The sequence below is a fragment of the Cnephaeus nilssonii genome, assembly GCF_951640355.1.
Source record: "Cnephaeus nilssonii genome assembly, chromosome: 15".
NCBI lineage: Eukaryota > Metazoa > Chordata > Mammalia > Chiroptera > Vespertilionidae > Cnephaeus > Cnephaeus nilssonii.
This window is the reverse complement of record NC_137086.1, coordinates 20075436-20089853: the sequence shown is the minus strand read 5'-3', so window position 1 is coordinate 20089853 and position 14418 is coordinate 20075436.

The window sequence follows — 14418 nt, the reverse complement described above, 5'->3', positions numbered from 1 at the left end:
ACCACTAAAGAGACCAGGAATTAGACATTAGAGTTTTAAAAAAGAATTTCCGGAGGAAAAAAAATTCCAGCAAAATATAATCAGCTACCTAGAGAGCAGAAAATATACCATATGTACAATGAGTAGATGTGTTACTTCCAAAGTGTGAAAAAATTAGGGACTCAGTTGGGAAGTGGGTTTCCCTAATAGGTACCTGGTTCCAGATGAACATTTTAGACCCTGGAGGACTCTGGGAGTGTGTGCATATATTCAAAGATAATGAGTCATCATTGAGGGGCCCATTATGCCAATTTTTCACCCTAGCGAAGTCTCAGGTTGAGTCCATTGAATTATATTTGTTCTGGGAGGACTGACTTCCCGGATCTACAAAGCAGAGTAATAAAATAGCGACGCTCACATAGCAGGGGATAAAGTGAAGGAGGCTATTTTCACCTTAGCAGGGTATAATCACCTAGTAAACAACCCAGAAAGAAAAAAAAAATGCTAAAACGTCAGAAGTAAAAATCTTGATGTCAAAGCTCAGGCTGTTGCAAAGATTATTAACGTTGTTAACAACACTGGGTCTTCTAGACTCTGTAAAGGAAGCCATTCCCTAAAATAAAGACTGCCTGCAGAAGCAAGGCAAGGGGAACTTCCGTTCCTCTGAGTGGAACACAAGACACCCCAATGAAACCCAGTTCTCCAGTAGCTGGGAAACTCCCAAAGCTTTTACCCAGATCTTTCCTCACCAAGAGCAATGGTAAGTTTATGTTGTCATAGGATGGTCAGGATCCTCAGAAACAAACAATACCAGTGCCACCCCCCACACACACTTTTTTTAATTGTATGCAAATTTTACCTCAAAGGAATTATTAACTACTTTAAATTATACAACCCAGTGGCATTTAGAACATTCACAAGGTTGTGCAATCATCACCTATATCTAGTTTCAAGACACTTCCAACACTGTAAAAGCACACCCTATACCCATTAAGTAGCCAATCCCATTTCTCCCTCCAAGGCTCTAGCAACCACTAGTCTGTTTTCTTTCTCTATGGATTACCCATTCTCAATGTTTCACATACATAGAAGCATACATGTGGCCTTCTGTCTCTGGGCTCTTCTATTTAGCATTATAGATAGATAGATAGATAGATAGATAGGTAGATTTCAGAGAGGAAGGGAGAGGTAGAGATAGAAACATGAATAATTAGAGAGAATCATTTATTGGCTGCCTCTTGCATGCCCCCTACTGGGGATGGAGCCCACAACCTGGGTGTATGCTCTTGACCGGAATTGAACCCAGGACCCTTCAGCCTGCAGGCCGATGCTCTATCCACTGAGCCAAACCAGCTAGGGCATTAGCATAACATTTTTGAAGTGCATCCACACTGTAGCCCATACGTCATTCTTTTTCGTGGCTGAATAATATCCCATTGTATGAACGTACTACATATTGTTTACCTATTGTCAGTTGATAGACATTTGGGCTGTTTCTACCTTTTGGCTGTATAAACACTGCTGCTGTGGACTACTAGGCCCTCATTATTCATAAACACACTTTATTCCTGTCAAGTACTTTATAATCTTCAATTTGCATACAATACCTCATTTGGCCCTCTAATACCATCCTCCCAGGATTATTTTCTCAGACACAGAAAATAAAAGTTTCAAAGTTATAATCCCAAGTCACCCATTTATGGTAGGACCCAGGTTCTTTGACTCTTAGTCGAATTCAATACCCCTAAATAATTTCTACCACTAAAAAGACCAGAAATTAGACAGAGTTTTAAAAAGAATTTTTTAAACATGAAAACATCTAGTTCTTCTTAACTCTACCTTCCTTTCATCTGGGATGAATTTTACTTGGGCAGGTGAAGCCATGCAGATTGATGTCATGCTCCAAAACCCATTCAAAACTGGGGCTAGACTTGAAACTCCTAGAGAGTAGGGATTGTTTCCTTCATCTTCACAGTGGAGTATCTAACACAGAGCTGTGCTAATACAGTGTCTCTCGAACACAGAGCTGTGCTAATACAGTGTCTCTCTAACACAGAGCTGTGCTAATACAGTGTCTCTCTAACACAGAGCTGTGCTAATACAGTGTCTCTCTAACACAGAGCTGTGCTCATACAGTGTCTCTAACACAGAGCCGGCACCAAAGAAAAATGGGAAGGGAAGGAGAAAGGAGGAGGAGAAGGTAGAAGAATGGAAGAGAGGAAAGGACACAGACCGACACACTGTAAAGGGGAGGAAAAATTTTATCTTTTCCTATGACTTTGAGTATCATGCCCCTTTACAGTGGCAGCATGAGGCAGGGAACCTCGGAGAAGTCTGGACTGCAGGTAGAAACCAGGGAAAGTGCTGTAGTCAGACCCCACCCAACAGAGATGCTGCCATCACCTTCGGCCTTCTTTTCTTCCCCATTCTGAAACAGTTCCACTATCTAACACCAGGAAACAATATGGAAACTAAAGACTACTTCCTAAAGGGCATTAGTTCTGTTATCCTGCAGCCCAGGTTACAATACCAGCCCATTCTCCGTGAGCACGAGAAACGGTGGCTCTGAGTACATTGTTCTATATAAGTACGTCCTGGATTCATTTATAATCTTACACAATAAAAGTATAGAGTTTCTAGCACATAAGACAGGGTACTAGGAGATGGATTCTAATCCTGGCACCCTAGAATCAAACTTCCAGAAGCCTGTCCAATTCAAATCCCAATTTGTTCCCTGTTACCTTACAATTAAGAAATTATTTTCTACTGAGTTGGGTTAAGTGGATAGCTGCTCACAGCTGGAGGCAATGGTCCTGGGCCTGCTAGTGAGCGGGATGGGAAACACACACAGAGAAGCAAACAAAATCAGCAACTGACTGGGGATTATTACCCTCTGGTAATAACTTGAAATTTTCTTTCCTGTTTCCTATTGGAAACTTTACATTAATATTAATAATATAATCCTCACAATGGCTACTGGAAATAGGCAGTATTCTCATTTTATAGGTAAGGAGACTGAAGCTAAATGTAATTAAGTGCTTTATCCAGCCACTAAGTAGCAAATCACTGCTCTTAACCTGGTTTTCTGATTAAATTTAACTGCTCATGACACAGTTTGTTCCCAAACTTGGAGTATGCATGAAAATCACAGAACTTCGTTAAAAATACAGATTCCCAAGGGTGGCACCGTGGGATCTGTTTCTGAGAAGCCCCCAGCTGCAGTTAGTCTTGGGGCCCACCTGCGGGAATGATTGCCAAGTTGACCTTCCCCCACAACTGTCCCGAGAGCTTGAAGTGGACTGAGTGTTCACAGTTGCCCCTTAATTACCCAGACTTGGTCTGACCAAGTTGGTCAGGCTCCTCTCCGCCCCACGGGCCGTGAACTTGGACTCCCCCAAGTCTGAGCAAGCCCTGAAACACAGAACATCTTCCTTACCAGCTCACGTCAGGATGGGCCGGCTAGAGAGAACCATTTCCCATCAAACCACCCATCCTGCTGTCTGTCCGTCCGCCCTTACTCCCTTGCCTGATTTCCCCTCAAAAGTTTGCTAGTCTGGCTTCCTCTCCCGATGAAGGAAAAGCCTTTTCCTGTTTGGTTTGGAGAGGTTTGTGGACCCGAGTGCTCTCCCTGCTGTGGTTGTCTTTTTGAACAGAGTTTCTCCTTGCCTAAGTCCAGCTTTGTTTTTATTTGGCAATGTCCTCAGCCACTGACTGAGCCTCAGGTACCACAGAAGAAAGAATCTGCTGCAACATTTTGGGTTCTGTTGTGTATGCAGCAAACTGGCTGGGGATTTGAACCCATTAAGAGCCATGGGTGCCATCCCAGGTCGTGGGTGTTTGCTGGAGCTCACTGTGGACCTTTCTGATCTCAGCTTCAGGGCTCATTCCTGGCATCTGAACATCAGGCCTAGGGGACCCTAAGACTGAAAGGCTTTCTGGGTCTCCAGTTTTCCCTCAAAGCTCACAGAAGGTAAGTGCCCACCATGGAATATTTCTCCAGAGAGGCACCCCGCTCGACTGCGTCCTCCAGAAATGTGCACAGTCGTCAAGGCCTCTCTGGTCAAAGATCTCGAAAACGGACTGCTTTCCTCCATGGAGCCACCTCGCTTGGCTTCTGTGACTACAAGGTCGAGGCGCACACTCTTCATAAACTATGACTAAGCAGAATCTAAACAGCCCTATGCGTCTCCCCAACCCTCCGCCTTAAAGCTGAACCCTTGGCCAGAGTTCCGCAAAGCCAAGGCCAGGAAATCACCCAGGCTCTTCAGATGCAGATTTTATGGGTAGAAGAAAGTGCCAAAGAATGAAATTAAAAGAGCTTGCTTTTTTTTTTTTTTTTTTTTCTAAATGCAAAATCCCTTCCCAAAAGAATTAGAAAGCATTAGGCTGTTTCCAGTCTCAGGCTTAAAGTGATTTCATTTGATGGCTTTTTCTATTAATAATCATACAAGTATGCCTATGACACAATTCTTTGACGTTGCCAACTAAGTCTTTCAAGCAACAGAATAGACATATTTATCCTTTTCTTAAGAATGATGACTCACAGGAAATGCTGTGTCCGCAGCGCTGCCAGCACGCTTCTGAAGAAACTCTTCGGTAGAGGTTCTGGGTAGGTAACATTTTGCTTTTCCTGCTCCCCTAGGACAGTGGTCGGCAAACTGCGGCTCGCGAGCCGCGGTTTGTCACTCTGTTGACTAATGAGTTTGCCGACCACTGGACTAGCCTCTCAATTCCAATAATTACAGGCTGTTGTTGTTCCTTGTGATTAAGCCCCGACATTCCGAAATAAGAGGCGACCAACAGGTTAATAAGCAGCAGCGTGCATTCGGAGGAAAAACCGAGAGTGGAAATACCTGGGCTTAAAATCCCAGCTCACCACCTCAGCAAGGCAAGTGTGGTCTTAGGCAAGTCACTTAACCGATTCCGTCTCAGTTTCTCGATCTATAAAAGCCGGCACAAATAATACACAACCCAGCCTAGCTCATTGGGTTAAGAACATGAGGCAATTTGAAAGCGCTTTAGAGTAGTAGCGTGCTTTAGAAAGCAAAGCAATAGGCAAATAAATAAAAAGTGCCATCATTGGGACCTTCAAAATGGCTCAAAGGCTGTGTTCCCTTTGCTACTTCTCCAGAAAAGGAAACAATTCTTACCTTTGTGGTGTATCCCGGAGTTTTCAGGAATGCTTTTGTCAAAAAAAGATTCATGTTGGCTAATATCAAACTGCATCGAGTATGCAAATCTTTGCAACACAATTCTCAGGTAATATGTACCATAAATTTAAGTAGCAACACTCCACCTGTCTAAGGCTGTATTTGAACTCGTTCAAGCATCGAGCAATCAATTTACTACAGAACTCAGAACTGGTTGTATACATAAAGGAACAGATTTTTTTATTTTCTTTTTGTCTTTCTATTGGACCAGGAACTTGCAATGTTCTTCTAAACCTTATCATCGTGTCTCCAATAGATTCTATTTCTCATGTGCAACCTACAGTGGAGAATAATTACCTTACCACCATTTTATAAGAAGGAAACAGAGGCCCAAAACAAGTCAACCACAAAAAGCTTTCAAGTACCTGGCAGGTTTCTCTAGTCCCGGGCCTCAAAAGGAAATTAAAAGCCAAGTCTGTGCCTACCTTGTGACCTTTCCTTGTGTGGGGAGGGCGTCTCCGCGGCCTGGAATTGGAAAGGATGATCTTGCGGAGAGCTGGAGTTCCACACTGAGGTTTCCAAAACACTGTGTCGCCACATAAATTCCAAACGGAGCCGAGATGCAGTGTACCTGGGCCCCTGTCCTCAAAATCACACTCATATCCAGTGAGGCTCAAAACGGGGCCTTGGCCCTGACTGGTTTGGCTCATGGGTAGAGCCTCGACCTGCAGACTGAAGGGTCCCAGGTTCAATTCCGGTCAAGGGCACAGGCCCGGGTTTCGGGCTCGATCCCCAGTGGGGGGCATGCAGGAAGCAGCTGATCCATGATTCTCTCTCATCATTGATGTTTCTATTTCTCTCTCCTTTTCCCTTCCTCTCTGAAATCAATACAAATATATATTTTTTAAAAAAACAGGGCCTTAGAGCCAGCAGCAGAAACAGCAGAGCCTGGGCCCAGACGCACTAAATAGACAACTCGAGGGGGCGGGGGACCCTCTGGGAGGGGCCCAGCAGTAAAGCAAGCCCTCCCAGAGACGCTCTGAAGCTTGAGCACCTGTGCTCACTTCGCAGTCTAGTAGAAGAAGCATGATAGCTCCGGTTTTCTGATGTTCCCGGTGCCTGGAGTGGTCCTGGATTCCATGCAAACTCCCTTCACATGCCACTTTTTATCATGTTTTAAGAGAAAATTAAAGTGATGTGTTCTGTAAAAATAGTAAAAAGAAAGTAAGCCCCACAGAATAAATAGAAGACACCTGTGACCCCACAGCCCAGAAATAACCACTGAAGACCACGGCAAACGGCAACTCTAGCTGGGGCTGGGTCTCATACACAGCACACGGGGGTTACGTAACACGGCGTAACTTGTCGGGCCCACTGATCATGTTTTGTGAATATCTTCCAAACATATGCCCCAAATAGAATCAACTGTACATACTGTTTTAGAACCTGCTCTTTTCACTGAAAAATATAATCATGAATACTTTATGCATTTACTATTTCTGAACAATCATGCTATTTTTAATGGCAGCAGTGGACTTACCATAATTTAAGAAACCCTATCTTGTTTGATAATGTGCTTATTTATAGCTTGGAACCCTTATCAATATTATAACAAACAAATTACCGCTGTTTCTTTGTGCACACCTGTGGGTATTCCTTCACAGCATAGGCTAAGCAGAGACGTTAATAATAAGGTTTGCTCTTTGTGGTGTTGTAGCAAGCTCTAATCTCTAGGTTTTGGAATCTTCCTGAGGTTCTAGTTATGCTTGCTTAATATGTTAGGCTTTGTCTATCGTTACTAATCACAGAAGCATCTAGCTCCACAAACAATCAGTAAGAAAACATGTTTTGTCCCCATGCTGCCACCTTAAAGAGAACAAAAGTCCTGTGGCAGTTCTGTTTTTAATTTCTTCAGGACTTTCCATACAATTTTCGATAGCAGCAACACCATTTTATATTCTCACCAACCGTGCACAAGGGTTCCAATTCCTCCACCTCTTACCCATACTTGTTACCCAGCAATCCCTGTTCTGGCTATATATCCAAAATTCTGAAAGCAGGGTCTCAAAGAGTCATCTGCACACCCATGTTCATACCAGCACTGTTCACAGCAGCCAAGAGGGGAAAGCAACCAGGAAGAAGGCCTTCAGGGATGTAAGTGGTGCCTGGACTCCGAGGTAGACAGGAGATGAAGGGGCGGGGGTGGGGAGGGCGACGCCCAGATGGGGTGGGTTTCACTGCCCCTTCCCAGGGGCTCAGTCCCTGCCTCCTCTGTGTTGCTAGATATTTGATAAAAGTAGACAAAGCCGCCGAAACTGGTTTGGCTCAGTGGATAGAGCGTCGGCCTGCGGACTGAAGGGTCCCGGGTTCGATTCCGGTCAAGGGCATGTACCTTGGTTGTGGGCACATCCCCAGTAGGAGGTGTGCAGGAGGCAGCTGACTGATGTTTCTAACTCTCTATCCCTCTCCCTTCCTCTCTGTAAAAATCAATAAAATATATTTTTTTTAAAAAGTAGACAAAGCCTTTTGTTCTTTAATCAGCGATCATATTTAAAATGCAAATACCCCCAGTGTTAAAATGATGATGCAAATCATTTGTGTCAAATCCTTTACTGAATGCAGGCTTTGATAACAGAACAATAAGAAAAGACTCACTGAATGAAGGAAGAGAACAGAAAAGGAGAAAAAGTCTCTTTTGAGCCCACATTAGATTGTGTTCTATTTTAGCCCTGGTCACATATGTTCTAGAATAATACATCAACAACCAGAGATAGCAATTTACTCTCCTAGAGTGCCTTGTATCTACAAATGCCTAATTTGTTGCTCAGAACAATCCTGGGAAGTGGACATAGTGGGTCTATATCCACTTATTCAGGAAATAATTACGAAGGACCTACTCTAGGCCAGACTTACGCCAGGTACCAGGGATAAAATGATGGGCAAAACCCACACAGACTGTCCTTAGGGACCTTGGAGCTAATTAAGGAGACAAGAGCTAACCAACTAATAACAAATAAATGTAGCATTATAGCTGTGATTAGAGGAATGGAGGTGATAACAAGAACTGACCTAAACAGAGAAACTTAAGCTGAAGGGAGAGTTCAGAGGGAGAGACAGGGTGAGAGTTGTCCAGACAGAGGGACCTCACACAAGCAAGAGCCAGCAGGTGCATTCCAGAAACTCTAAGAAAGCCAGTGTGGCAACAGTTGGAGAGTGAGGGTGTGGAGGTGTGGAGAGAGTTGAGGGAGGTGGATGGGAGCTGGATCATGCAGGGACTGGTCTGCAATGACATGGGCTTCTGCTAAGTCCGTTTATTTTCTACTAAAAACAACTGATACTGATAAAATGTTTGAAGGGGATGATTCTGAGAAGTATCCATGATTGAAAAACATTTTCATGGACAATGGGATCATGTTCCCACCCACAAATATTTCAAACCCAACTGAACATCTACAGGGGGGAGCCACAGCCTGGCCACTTACCACAGCTGTACAATCAGAGGGCTTTGCACCTGGCACAAGGTCCTTATCCCTTCCTTCTCCCATCCAATCAAACATCTCTGCAGAGCCTACCACGTGTAAGGTTCTGTGCTGGGCACCACACAACAAGGATGTCTCAGGCTCAGACTCTGCTCTAGGACAGCAGCCATGCGGACAAAGAGCTGTAGAACAAGGTGGAGAGGAATGACTTCCTCTCGATAAAGGGAAAGGGAATAGTCACAGGATGAGTGACTTTCTTCAAGGTTCTGCTCACTTGGGTTCCATTGTTTCCTGACACATTATAGCAGTGAGGTCAGAGGCCATGCTGAGCCATTCTGTTTTATGCAATCTCTCTTTTTCCTTTTGGACATATGCAAGCTTTATTCCTGTATTTTTGCAATTCAAAATTTGGCTCTGAGTCAGTTGATTTTAGGGGATTTTTCGGACAGTATATAGGGTTTTCAATCAGCCTATTTGAATCTTCTTCAACTCAGCAGTTTTCTTCAAGTTTAAATATATTGTTAGTTATGCATTGGCTGATGTGGGGCAGTTGGTTGGGTATCATCTGGTGCACCGAAAGGTTGTTGGTTTGATTCCCAGTCAGGGCGAATGCCCAGGTTGGGGGCTCGATCCTCAGTAGGGGGTGCACAGGAGGCAGCTGATCAATGTTTCTCTATTGTGGATGTTTCTCTCTCCCTCCCTCCTTCTCCCTTCCTCTCTTTCTTTAAAAATCAATTTTTTAAAATCTTTATAAAAATAAATAAAAATATATTGTTAGTTATTGCTTCTATTTGTAATGTTCTGATACATCCTCAGGAATCTATAAAATGATTAAGTTGGTTCTCTTGTCTCCACTATATAAATAGGCATGTGTGTATTTAATATCTGTACATAAACACATATATGTACACACAAACACACATGTGGATGTACAAGTATATATTATCTATTATGCATATGTATAGAATATCATCTTACCTTTCATCTTTATTATCTCTGTCTTTTTCTTCTGAATTCTGAGAGAGCTACTGTCTGCTTTCTATATTATTGATTTGATCTTCAATAATACTCATTCTTATTACTGCTTCTGATGAGAATTCAAATTCTACTTCATTTTTAATTTTTTTCATCCTTTCTTATTACACCAGTTGCCCTGATTATATCTCTGGTTGTTCTCGCCTTCCAGTTTTCTGCTTTTGTTTCATAGATACCATGTCTTCTAGCCTTTTATCGAGGCAGTTAAACAGTTATTAAATTTTCCCTTGTGGTCCTTACAGTAAATAGTTTTAATAAGCCTGCTCTTCCTCTGAATTTTCAGAATGACGTATCTTCTCACTTATTTTACAGAAAGTTCTGTCTCATAGGAAACATATTCTTGTTGCTTATTTTATTTTATTTTTATTAAAACTCAAATGAGGAACCATCTATCCAAGCCTGCATTTGCCAAGAGACAAAGAGCTCGGGATGTCCTTGACCCAGTTCTCTGTTCCATTTGGTCCTTATTTAAAATCCCTTGTCAAACGGATAAACCTCTCTGCACAATTCAGACCCCTTTCCAGTCTTGAATGGACTTTCCTCAAGAACAGCTCTGCCAGGCTTCTGTGGCATCTTCCCCAGTTCTGACAGGCTACTGCTCTGGTGTGTTGAACAGATGGGGTGAATAAAAAGCTCTCTCTGGGCCCACTTTCAGCCCGTTACTTGTGGGGTCAGACCTACAAGGATATCATGGATCCAGCAAGTCCCCCCACCACCATCACCACCACCACTTCTGCCCACTGGAGGTCCCAATCTCTGAATGGAGGTGTTACCCTGAAAGTGAGAGAGGAGATTATATTGTGGTCACTTAAATTATTTACACATCAGCCATGCAGTAATGGAGATGGATGTGGAGTTCTCTAGTTAATACAAATCTTGCATTGCACATACAGGTAGCCCACATGGAATGGCACAAAGGGTACCTTCTACCTACTTTTAGAAAGGCAGTTTTAGCTCATTTCTAAGCCCAGGTGGGCTGGTGATTGTGTTTTTAACCCAGCTCTTCACCATGTAGTTGGTGGAAATTTCTCTCAAGTTCTGGCAATGGGTTAACTGTCGGTCATATCCCCCATATTTTTCAAAGTCTTCCAGAATACTTTATTTGGAAGCTGAGTAAGGTTATAGAGGGACCATTTAACCCCCACTCAACACATTCTTTATAGAGATTTCCTCTCCTTAGTGTCAAAATTCAACTTCAAGAATTACCTCCTAAGCTAAGAAGATATAGCAGGATAGGGAATATGAGGACTGGAAAAATTCAGTCCACTCCTCCTGACTCTGCACATTCTCATAATCTATTGAATAGAAAACCTATTATGAATGTATAAGGGCTGTAACCCTTCGGTGTTTATCCTGCCTGCCCTTGAGAAAGTGATTCCAGGAACACCAGACTAGAATCCATGCCTAAAATCTTAGTTGTAATCAAACCAAGAATAAATACAAATATGAAAGTTGAACTAGGAGCTAAGATCTCGAGGCTCTGGACCTAGCCCTGTGCCCACCTGACTGTATGACTTTGGAAAAATCCCTTTACTCTGAGCCTTGGTGTCACTCATTTAAAAGGTTGCTGCTCTAAATCAGTGCTTCTCAATTAGGAGAGATGTTTGATAGAACTGTACCATATACATGGTGAGTGTGGGGGCAGATAAAAGATTGATAACCACCTAAATCTCTGCCCAAAGAGGCAGCCACATCTAAAATCCTATGGTTGCCCTAGCCGATTTGGCTCACTGGATAGAGCGTCGGCCTGGGGACTGAAGGGTCCCAGGTTCGATTCTGGTCAAGGGCATGTACCTTGGTTGCGGGCATATCCCCAGTGGGGGGTGTGCAGGAGGCAGCTGATCGATGCTTCTCTCTCATCGATGTTTCTAACTCTCTATCCCTCTCCCTCTCTGTAAAAAAAAATCAATAAAAATATATTTAAAAAATAAAATAAAATCCTATGGTTTTATGAAACCTGAATTTGGCAAATGAGAAGTAGAGTCCTCAGTGACATTTGGTCCTACATCCTGAAAACCCTTAACTTCCCTAAACTACCAGAAAATGCTCTTGCCAAGAATGCTGGAATGGCTTAGCCCAAGCTTACTTTAGGCCACTGGTGTATGCTTTCCAAAGAAGTAATGTTCCTTAGATTGACAAACCAGCTGTGCTGGATTCAAACAATGGCAAACAGTAAATGTAAAACCCATTAAAGCAAACCAGGCATAAAGTAGGTTAGTCAAATGTATATTGCACAAAATAGATAGTTTTATCTTTTTTTCTCCCTTTCCGGTGAGATGGGGAAGGGGAGAGAAAACCTAGAACTCTTGTTTTCAACATAAAAAAAGGAAATGGCTCCCTCTAGTGGTGCCTTTACTGTGTCTCCTACTTCTACAAGTCACACACAGGGCCACCGCATAGGTTTGCACATTCACATAGACTCTAATGTAAATGGCATTGTCTGGGTTATATATTGTACATCCTAGACAACCATACACAGCAACTCTTTTGTATACACACTAGAGGCCTGATGCATGAAATTCGAGCAAAAATAGGCCTTTCTTTCCCCAGCTGCTGGCACCAGCTTCCCTCTGGCACTTGGGACCCAGGCTGCATGGAAGGACATCTGGAAAGATGTCCGGTCTAATTAGCATATTACCCTTTTATTATTATAGACTAGAGGCCCAATGCATGAAATTCGTGCACGTAGGGGTGTGTCCCTCAGCCCAGCCTGCACCCTCTCCAATCTGGGACCCCTCAAGGGATGTCCGACTGCCCGTTTAGGCCCGATCCTACCTGGCAGTCGGACATCCCTCTCACAATCCAGGACTGCTGGCTCCCAACTGCTTGCCTGCTTGCCCCTAACTGTTTCTGCCTACCAACCTGATCACCCCCTAACCACTCCCCTGACAGCCTGTTTGATGCCTCACTGCTCCCCTGACAGCCTGATTGCCCCTAACTGCCCTCCCCTGCAGGCCTGGTCACCCCTAACTGCCCTCCCCTGCAGGCTTGATCGCCCCCAACTGCCCTCCCTTGCTGGCCTGGTCCCTCCCAACTGTCTTCCCCTGCTGGCCTGATCGCCCACAACTGCCCTCCCTTGCTGGCCTGGTCCCTCCCAACTGCCCTCCCCTGCTGGCCATCTTGTCGCGGCCATCTTGTGTCCACATGGGGGCAGCCATCTTTGACCACATGGGGGCAGCCATCTTGTGTATTGGAGTGATGGTCAATTTGCATATTACTCTTTTATTAGATAGGATGTGAACATATGTATGTATACATTCAACATATACACATACCAAGCACATATATACACAAACACATACACATACAACAAATACACCCATACATAAACACTAATGCACACATAAAAATATAAGCACTTGCATCATACAGAGCATGCATAATATATGTACTAGTATACTCTATATATACACATACACATACCTAAAAGTATATATGCATCCACACATGTGCACACATACACATATGTTCAAATATAGACATTCACAATAAGCCTGTATATACATACACATGTATATATCACAAGCACATACTGTATACAACATGTAGACAAAGTCATGCATCTGCCCATGCATATACACACTGACTCCACAATAGTAAATATAATTAATCAATAAGAACAATAGTAGTTTTATTGAGCACTTACTATATGCCATGCACCTTTCTAAGTTATCCTAATATATAAAAACCCTGGGTCCTAATGACCAGTAACAACCAAGGCTGACCAACCGGAAGTCAGTCCTGCAGTCAGCGCTGGGTTGCCATGGCAACCCAGCGCTGACTGCTTCTGCTGCAGGCACAGTGCCCCAGCACTGACTGCTGAGGGGGCTGCAAATCAGGGCCAGAGAGAGGCCTGAAGAGAGAAGCAGGGACTGATCCGTTGCCTCTGTGGCAGCTTTTGATCAGCACTTGCCTCTCTCTTTCTCTCCCAGTCTGGCCAGCAGCCGCACCTCCATTTCTTTCCAGGCCTCCACTGGGACTGCTGATCAGTCCCACCTTTCTGATCAGGCCCTGTTGATAGGCCCAGAGATGCTGACTGGTATAGGAACCGACCAATCCAAACAAAATCTGGGTGCTGTGGGGAGCCAATGGCTGCCTAGGAGGCAGAGCTTCTGAGACTGACTGGCATAGAAACCGACCAATCAGAACCAAATCTGGGTGCTGTGGGGAGCCAATGGCTGCCTAGGAGGCAGAGCTTTTGATGCTGACTGGCATAGAAACTGACCAATCAGAACCAAATTGGCCAGCAGAGGAGGGCAGTTGGGGGCAACCAGGCCGGGAGGGGAGGGCAGTTGGGGGCGCGGTCAGGCTGGCAGGGGAGGGCAGTTGGGGGCAATCAGGATGGCAGGAGAGGGCAGTTGTGGCAGTCAGGCTGGCAGGCAGAGGCAGTTAGGGGTGATCAGGCAGGCAGTCAGGTGAGCAGTTAGGAGCCAGCGGTCCCAGATTGCAAGAGGGATGTCCTATTGGAGAGGGTGCAGGATGGGCTGAGGGAACCCCCCTCCATGCACGAATTTCATGCACCTGGCCTCTAGTTTACATATATTAACTTATTTAAACCTCAAAAATTCCATGAGATTGATCTTATCTTCATCCTCATTTTACCTATGAACAAACTTCAACAAAGGAAAGTTCAGTAACTTGCCTGTGGTTACAGAACAAGTAAGAACTGTAACCATTATTTGAATAGGGTCCATACTTGGAACTATACAAATGCTAATTAATTATGGCTAAGGTATAAGAAAGGTATACCATTTCTGTGGGTAAGAAAATTCTTT